Raw genomic sequence first — 9522 nt, 5'->3', positions numbered from 1 at the left:
TTTTTTTTTTTTTTTTTTTACTCAGAAACGTCAGGGGGTTTTAAATGTAGCAAAGAAAAACTACTTAGGTTAAAATTTACTGGAGTAGAAGTAAAAATTACATATTTCAAGAACTACTCAGAAAATTACTAATTACTCATAAAAAGGACTCAATTACAGTAACTTCAGTAAATGTAATTCATTACTTTCCACTCCTGCATTTAATCTATCATTTCTTCTTTCCTCGTCAATGTGCTGTCTAAAAAAGTAGACAGCCAGAAGAAGGTACCAGCCAAAAAGAAAGAGAAGGAAGGAGGGAAAAGGGTGGCAGACACGGGGACTCGAGGGATTATTCTGAGGGAGTTTGCAAAATAATCCAAGAAAGGTCTCCATACAATTTGCATTGTTTGACCTGATCAGGGTTTGAGGAAGAACCCACTTGCCTTTCGGATCCCCTAAACCTTTTTGATATTTTCATCCAGATTTTCATTGTTATTGTGGTAAGTAAGAATATCTTCAACATAAGAGTCCTCTTCAAAGATCCTAGTTCCTCTTCCAAGTGAACAAACATGGACAGGTTCGCTGTCTCCCTAATGGCCAGCTGTGCAATGCACCCTGCTGGTCGATCAGTGTTGACACGGGTGATTACATATTCTTCCATCTCACTGTCTTTAGTGTCCCCTCCAGAGAAATCTGTTTCCTTTTCTTCCAATCACACAGAATTATACATTTTCTTAATGTCACCAAGCGCAGCATGCACCCCTCTTCTGAACCTGTGAGGCAATGCTCGGATCGGATTGAGGACATGGGGCCCTTTCAACAGGAGATCGTTCATACCAATTCCCTTGTAGTTCTTGCTGCTATTCCATACTAAATTAACAGGTGTTGTGACAGAATGTGGATTGGTCCCTCCAGTTGGCAATCGTTTTCTCGGTAAGTTTCTTTTCGGCTCTTCTTTCCACCATTTCATGAACTTGTGTTCCATATGCCACTCTCCAATCTGGTTCTTTCTTGAGTTGCCTCTCGTTCTTAGAAAAGTGGCCTCCACTCGACCCCTGTTGTTGGGTAGAAAGACTGGATCTTCAATCCAATGATAGTGTGCGTCCCAGTGTGGTTTGCTGCTATGAGCATCTGCTTTGACATAGGTGAGACAGCTTCTGATGATATATATATGCATATGTATAACTATAAATCCAAATAAAGTGATAGTGATGTGCAAAAACAGTGCAAGGAATGAATAAATGTCAATTACAGGGGGTGTCTCAATCACTTGAGGGAGGTGTTCTAGAGATTGAGGGCCACAAGCAGGAATGATTTCCTGTGGCGCTCTGTGGTTCATCTGTGTAGGAGGAGTCTTCTGCTGAAGGAGGTCGTCTGCTGGTCCAGTGTGTCGTGGAGAGGATGTGAGTCATTGTCTAAGATGGACTGAAACTTGGACGGCATCCTCCTCTCTGCCATGGTTGTCAAAGTGTCCAGCTCCTCCCCCACAACATCACCGGCCCCCCTGATCAGTTTGTTCAGTCTGTTGTTGTCAGCGACCCTCAGCCCACTGCCCCAGCATGCGACAGCAAAGAAGACTCATAAAGAAGGCAAAAAAGACTCATAAAACATCCTCAGCATCGCCCCACAGATGTTAAAGGACCTCAGCCTCCTCAGGAAGAATAGTCGGCTTTGGCCCTTTTTGTAGACCGCCTCGGTGTTTCTAGTCCAGTCCAACTTATTGTTAAAGTACACTCCCAGGTACTTATACTCCTCCACAGTATTAACAGGAATCCCCTGGATGGAAACAGGGGTCACAGGTGGTTTTGTCCTCCTCAGATCCACTATTAGCTCTTTAGTCTTTGTCACGTTGAGCGTCAGATGGTTCAGCTCACTCCAAGTGAGAAAAGTTGCCCACAACAGTCCTGTATCCACTCTCCTCACCCTTTTCAATGCAGCCAACAATTGCTGATTCATCAGAAAACCTCTGAAGGTGGCAGGACCCAGAGCAATAATTGAAGTCTAAGGTGAAAAGGGTGAAGAGGAAGGGGGAGAGGACAGTCCCCTGAGGGGCCCCAGTGTTACTGACCACCACGTCTGTAGGCGTACATACTGTGGTCTGCCCGTCAGGTAATCAACAATCCAGGACACGATGGGGGCCTCCCCCTGCATCGCAGTCATCTTCTCACTCAGTAGAGCCGGGCGGATGGTGTTGAAGGCACTGGAAAAATCAAAGAACATGATTCTCACTGTGCTTGCCGACTTGTCCAGATGATTGTAGACTCTGTTCAGCAGGAAGATGATGCTGTCCTCAACTCCCAGGCAGGGCTGGTAGGCGAACTGTAGTGGATCAGTGAAGGGCCTGACCATGGGACCATGGGCCTTAGTTGCTCCAGGAGGACTCTTTCTTCACCTAATGTCATTTCCTTGCTTCCAGGGTGACAATTGCCACACCTGCATCCTCCACACTTTGGTTAACAGGCTGCACCAATGCTATCCCATTTCCTCCAGTCAAGATATACTCTGCCTGCTACGGTATTTTTGGTTTCAGCTGTGAACCCTTGAGTTTCAATTAGCTCTTGGTACTTTGCTGCAGTGGCTCTCATGAAAAGTGTGTTTCAGATCTGTGCACAGCCATATCCACTTCCTCAAAGAGATCTGGATGTGCTCCACCAACAGTCTTTCCTAATGGGCTCTTCCAAAGGACCGGATCTCCAATCACCGTCACTCACTGTGGGGCAAGTCTTCCCTCCCAGTGACTAATAAGCAGTTCAATTTGTGCAGGTGTATGCAGCACTCATCTAGGCCATAACAGACAAGCTCATAGGCTCTCTCTGTACTTGTGGGTGTCTTGGCCCTCACTCTAAGCAGGGACCAATAATCTCCTGGCAGCTCTATGGGTGATATAATTAGAGTATGATGCCAAATCTATGAATGTTCCAATTGTCTGTCCTGCATTGGTAGTCACCTCCAACGACATAAGAATAACTGGCAGCTCACATTACTCCATCCCAGCAGGTTGGTTCTTCTCAGCACAGTGTCTTTTTTGCTTTTATGTTGGTGAAAGCTTTCTTAAACTTTTCTGTCATCTCTGGGGACAGTTCAGACACAAATCTCTCTTGCTCCTCTGTAAGCTTGTGCTTTACGCTTGATCTTTGTGCTCTGTCTACTTCACTTCTCTTGGAGTTCCCTCTCTGGCATAGAAAGAAATTGTGGTATGCAGAGCTCCCTTTCCTACAGTCTTGGTTTCTACACAGATAAGTGTCTTTGCATCCTTCATCTTCCTCATGACACACTAGACATCTCTTGCAGGCTCCCAATTTTTCCAAAGCATCCAACTTTTCACTGAGCTTTAGTTCTTTGAACCTCTTGCAAAAGAAAATATTTTATATTTGTTTTTCATCTCCACAAACAACACACCCACCTTTTTTGTAGATTTGGTTGAAGCATACTTCCTCTCCAGTTACCGGTAAATAGGCCTTTTGTCTGCCTTCTCACCCATTTGAAGTTGCTCTAACATTACTAGGATTTCTTCTTGAGTTTTTAGGAATCAAAGGAGTCTCTCAAAGTGGTTATCTGACTTTACCCCATTTGCTGTGTTGATCATGAATACCAGTCACTCCTTCTTCAGGCTGTCTGGTAATTTGCGTTCTATGGATAAAATGACCAGAGGGTTCTTGAGGGCTCTTGAATCCCCCAGCTCTGTTAGATCATTGAGGGCCTTCTCTACAGATTGTATTAAGTCAACTGTTTTCCCTGGCTGATTTGACTTTAATGCAGGAATTCTTTCCAGTTCCTTAGTTATTTCCAAAGCAATTGTGGTCTTGTTCCCATACCTGTTCTCAAGGACCCTGAACATCTCCTACGCTGTATTGTAAGAGGACAGCCACAGGTCTCTATTTATCTTCTCCTCAACACTCTCCAGGAGCTGGATCTTCTTTGCTTCGGCTGAACCAGTAGACTCTCCCTGCCTTTGCAAACTCTCCCAGTCTCTCCTCCACCAATGGAAATTCCTCTTGAGTCCATAAAATTTGGGAAGACTGGTTGGTTTGATTCTCAGTACTGGTGGCTGAATTGGCTGTGTGACCTGTGCATTTACATCAGGAAGCTTTCCTCTAATTTCCATTTCTGCAACTCTTAGTGCTATAAGGAATTCTGCCCTTCTTGCTTCAAGGTTGTTAATCAGTGTTTTCAGCCGCTTTACTCTGCCATCCAGACCTGCTTTCTGTTCCTCTGGGATCCATTTTTCTCACGCTGAAAGGGTTGCAGTTGCATCTTGGACTAGTTTAATTGCACCATCTACTCGTAGTTCATAGCCATCTTTATTAAGAGCATAGACTGGGATTTCACCATCTTTATCACAGGCTGCTTCTGCTTTCTGTATTACAGACTTAACCTCATCTTTCCCATATCTGAACCACCGCCTGCACATGTCTGCTTCATTTTGCTTCCTCATCCTCTTCTCCAGCTTCCTCAATATCTGCCAGTAGGCATAATGGGATAATAATCATTTGTTTCACTGACACCCCTCACGTAAGAGGTGAGCATCTTGAATACCCCTTGTAACTCACTCTTGCTCATGTTCTCCACAGCCCAGCTTAGGAGTTGGCTTGTTTGGTGAGGGCATTTTTAGCTGTTGTTCTTTCTTGCTTTAGCTGTTTTAGTCCTTTCCCGAGAGCTTCCTCTGCCATTGTTGTTGGTTGCTGGTACTTGTTTTGACAGCCTCCTTGAGTTCAGGCGTTTAAACCACGTCTCCAATGCGATCTGTTTTCAACTGTCAAGTTATATATGGTTTCTAGCTTCAGCTCCTCCCCAAACTTGAAATACAGCTGGTCCTCACCAAGAAGGACACTAGGCACAGCTCTAATCCTTTTCCATTGTTATTATTTGGGATCTAGGATTGGGATTTAGGCTGAACTCAAACATTTTCTCTGTGGCTCACCCACAGGGGTGTGCTGTGTTTTAATCATTAAGACTTATTTTCAAGCCTCAGGAAAGACAGAGCATCTAACAGTCATTTGTGGCAAACAATCAGGGTGATTGTCCAGTAAACAGCATCTATTCTCCAAAAACATCCTGAGCCTTTACTTAAGAATTTAAAAGCATCCTGATGATTCAAGTCTTTCCCATGCAGAAAGTAAAAACAATATGTTTTTATGGGAACCATACAATAAATCTAGACAGTCAAGCATCATGTTATCTTATATGCATGACTGCATATAAACATGTCAAAGACATAAAGAAGAGGGAAGATTTGGAAACATTCTGATCATTCCCATAGCATCTGTATCGATAACCTCAGGTCTTCTGTGCAATAACCAGAGGTTCAGATCATAAAAACAACGCCATGGAGCTGCAGTGCTTCAACTACCAACCAGATCCAGATGTGGAGCCTGATCAGCGATGCACAGGCAGATATTTCTGGATGATCCTGAATTGGTCCACAAGCTCCAAGCAAACTTCTCTCTTAGTTTTTATTGGATTAAAACGCATACCTGTATTTCACATAAATCATATCAACACATGTTGCTTAATAGCTGATGTATTTTTTGGATTACTATTCCAAACTCTGTCAACTCTGATAAGATTCATTGGGAAAACAGAATGATATTCAGTGTAGAATAATTTAAATGTCTTCACATGAAAAATTTTCACTATGGCAAGTCTAAACACCAACTTAGGGTAATGTCTTTTTACCGGAAACCAAATTTAACTGCCCAGACACATCCTAAATGTAACCTGTAACGTCATATTTAAACTTTGCATTGCCAAGAAAATGTGTCATGTGAGCATATTTAATGTGGTAAAGACTTAGACAGATTTGTCATTTTGTTTACACAAGTGTAAAACAAAAAGAAATTTTGTTTGGAACAGCTCTCTGGACAATTTAATCTTTTTTTTTTAAATGCAGCCTTGAAAAAAAATAATAATAATAAATATATATATATATATATATATATATATATATATATATATATATATAAACAGTAATATAAACATATGACTGTAAATTTACAGTTCAAACATTAAAAAGAAAATGTATATAATAAATATAATAAAATACAATACATCCATCCCTTTTCTAACATGCTTATCCCGAGTGGGGTCGTGAGGGGTGCTGGTGCCTATCTCCAGCTGTCTACGGGCGAGAGGCGGGGTACACCCTGGATAGGTCGCCAGTCTATCGCAGAAATACATTACAATAACCCATTTTACAAAACATTTAGCAGTCTAATGGCAGTGGGGAAGAAACTGCCCCGGTGATTTTCTCTGCTGTCCTAACCACTCTTCTCCCTTCTTCCAGTCTGAGATGCTGCAGCCTCCACACCCCACAGTGAGACAGCTGGTCAGAACGCTCTCTATTGTGCTTCTGTAGAAGGTGGTGAGGATGGGTAGGCGCAGGTGGGCTCTTCTCATCCTCCTCAAGAAGCACAGGCACTTCTGTGCTCTTTTGACCAGTGAGGTGGTGTTTACAGTCCAGGTGAGGGTGTCTGTGATGTGCACCCTCAGGAATTTGGTGCTGCTGACCACCTCTACAGCTGAGCTGTAGATGACCAGTGGTTAGGCCGGTTCTTCCTGAAGTCCAAGATGATCTCCTTCGTCTTCTTCACGTTCAGGATCAGGCTGTTATCTTTGCACCAGTCCACCAGCTGCTATACCTCCTCTCTGTAGTCCAGGTCATTGTCATCACTGATGAGGCCCACCATCGTGGTGTCTTCTGCAAACTTCACAATGTGATTGGTGGTAAACCTGGGGACACAGTCATGTGTCACAGGGTGAACAGCAGGGGGCTCAGGACGCAGCCTTGAGGGGAGCCTGTGCTTAAACTGATGACATCAGAGGTGTTCTTTCCAACCTGGAGTGACTGAGGTCTGTTGATGAGGAAGTCTAGCAGCCTATTGGAGAGGGGTGTATTCAAGAACAGCTGTTCCAGTTTGCCCATCAGATGCTGTGGTATGATGGTGTTGAAAGCTGAACTGAAGTCCAGGAACAGCATCCGCATGTGGGTGTTCTTCTCCTCCAAGTGTGTCAGGCTCAGGTGGAGAGCAGCAGAGATGGCGTCCTCAGTGGAGCGGTTGGTTCAATAGGCAAACTGGAACAGGTTGAATGTTGGCGGCAGACTGGAGACGATGTGTTCTTTAAACAGCCTTTCGAAGCACTTTATTATGATTGGAGTCAGTGCGACAGGCCGCTAATCATTGAGTGAGGTTACCTGAGGCTTCTTTGGGACTAGAATAATGGTGGCCAACTTGAAGCATGCTGGCACTATGGATTGGTCCAGCAAGGTGTTAAGAATGTCTGTCAGGACACCAGCCAACTGATCTGCACACTCCTTATACACCCGCCCAGGTATGTTATCAGGCCCTGGGGCCTTCCTTGGGTTGACTCTCCTCAGAGTTTTCCTCACTTCAGCCACGTCCAGGTTTAGTGCCTCCTCCCCCTGGTGTGGAACAGCTCTCACTGCTGGAGTGCTGTTTAGTGCCTCAAGCCTTCATTTAGGAAGTCAGTGTCTGCTGCATCAACCGGGGGAGAGGGTGTGTTGTAGCCCGTGATCATTTGAATGTCTTTCCACCTCCTCTTGGTGTTGCTATCATCGTGGAAAAGATCCTGGATCTTTTTAAGTCTGCTCTTAGTGCCTCTTTATCACCAGACTTGAAAGCTGAGTTTGGTGCTTTTAGCGATTTCCTAACCTCTCCATTCATCCAGGGTTGTTGGTTGGTCCGGATGGTGATGTTCTTTTTGATGCTGACGTCCTCAATGCGTTTGTTAATGTAGGCTGACACAGTCATGGCATACTCATCAGTATTTAATGTTATTATATGTTGCTGCAGCCTTGAAGATGTTCCAGTCAGAGCATTTAAAACAGTCTTGGAGTGTCTTCATGGCGCCCTCAGACCACACTCTGATCCCTTTAACTGTTGGTTTAGCCCTGATCAGCTGGGGCTTATATGCAGGGATAAGCATGACTGAGAGATGATCTGATGACCCGAGGTGGGGGCGGGGGGCTGCTCTGAATGCTTTTTTGATGTTAGAGTAAACCAGGTCTAAAGTGTTTTCACCCTGAGTTACAAAGTCCACACGTTGGTAAAAATGAGGGAGAACAGTTTTCAGGTTAGCCTGGTTAAAATCCCCAGCAATGATGAAAACACCCTCTGTGTGTGCAGACTGGAGCTCAGAGAGAGCCTGGTGTAGAGTCTTCATGGCCTCTTTAGTGTTAGAGCTGGGGGGCAGGTAAACAGCAGTGATGCTAACCACACTGAACTCTCTGGGCAGATAGAACGGCCTGCAGTTAACAGTCAGAAACTCGATGTCTGGTGAGCAGAAGCTGGCGACTGATCTAGCATTTTTACACCAGTTGTTGTATATGTAAACCCAGAGCCCACCAGCCCGAGTATTACCGCTTGGTTCTTTGTTCCTATCTCCGCGGTATAGCGTGAGCCTCTCCAGGCTAATAGTATTGTCCGGTATTGCTGGATGCAGCCAAGACTCCGTCAGAATGATGGCGCAGGAGTTACAGATATCCTTTCTTGAAGACTGTTCCAGTCGGAGATGATCCATTTTGTTATCCAACGAGCGGACGTTGGAGAGCAGGGTTGATGGAAGCAGAGGTCTGTGGGGATTTCTCTTTAGCTTCGCAGTTAGCCCCCCTCTGCAACCTCGCTTTCTCCATCTCACACATCTCTTCCTCCAGCAGTTCCGCTGTTGTTTTGTCTACATGCGTCCGTAGCACTCTGCAGCTTTTCAAACGGTCAAAAATGTCTGGATTTAAAACATTTTCTGACCGTAGCTCCAGCAGGCGTTAGCGATCATAGATGCGGGTTTGATGTCTAGTCTATATTGTATTAAGCGGCATGTTATGTGAAAATGTTTATATATTATGTGAAAAAAAAAATGGTTTAAATAAAATCATCCCTAAAAACAGCCCTCTTTAGCCGGGTCCCTTAAATAAAATTCGGCAGAACCAATTCCCTTTAAAAGTTATTTATTTAGTAAATAGTCATGTTTGTGTAATTTCACATCATTTTGAATATACCCAATTATTTTTAGGACAGGAGTGAACCTACCCACAGAATTCGCAGCTTTAAAGGCAGGAAAAGATAATTACGCAAAGCATTAAAACTAGTCAAAGTGGTGGCAGAGAATGTGCGGTTTATCATGTTAAACTATCAACAGCCCCCCCCCCTTGTGGGGACCAGTTGTTGGTCCCCACAAGTACCTATGAGTCCCCAAAATGTAGCATATTCCTAGGAAATTGTCCCCACCAGGTATTAAAGACATGGCCACACACACACACACCCACCCGTCAAGCTGTCTAGTTTGGTGTTGTGATTGATAAATGAGGTCCTTAGTGTATAATTCAAAATAATTCAGTTACATCAGGTATGAGTCAGTAAATTCTATTGAAAAAAGAAAGCAAAGTTTAGTCATATTTCTCCTGTATTCTGATGGTGTTTCCCACTTAATGCCCGGCTGCTTATGTAATTCATCTCTCAATGCAGTGGGATGGCTCGAGTTTCTAGCTTCACCTCCATTCATTTGCTTACCATTTTCATTTTTTCCTGA

Source organism: Cyprinodon variegatus, unplaced genomic scaffold (assembly GCF_000732505.1).
Source record: "Cyprinodon variegatus isolate N-32 unplaced genomic scaffold, C_variegatus-1.0 Scaffold313, whole genome shotgun sequence".
Taxonomy (NCBI): Eukaryota; Metazoa; Chordata; class Actinopteri; order Cyprinodontiformes; family Cyprinodontidae; genus Cyprinodon; species Cyprinodon variegatus.
The sequence above is the reverse complement of the archived record's forward strand: the minus strand, read 5'-3'. Positions refer to the sequence as shown.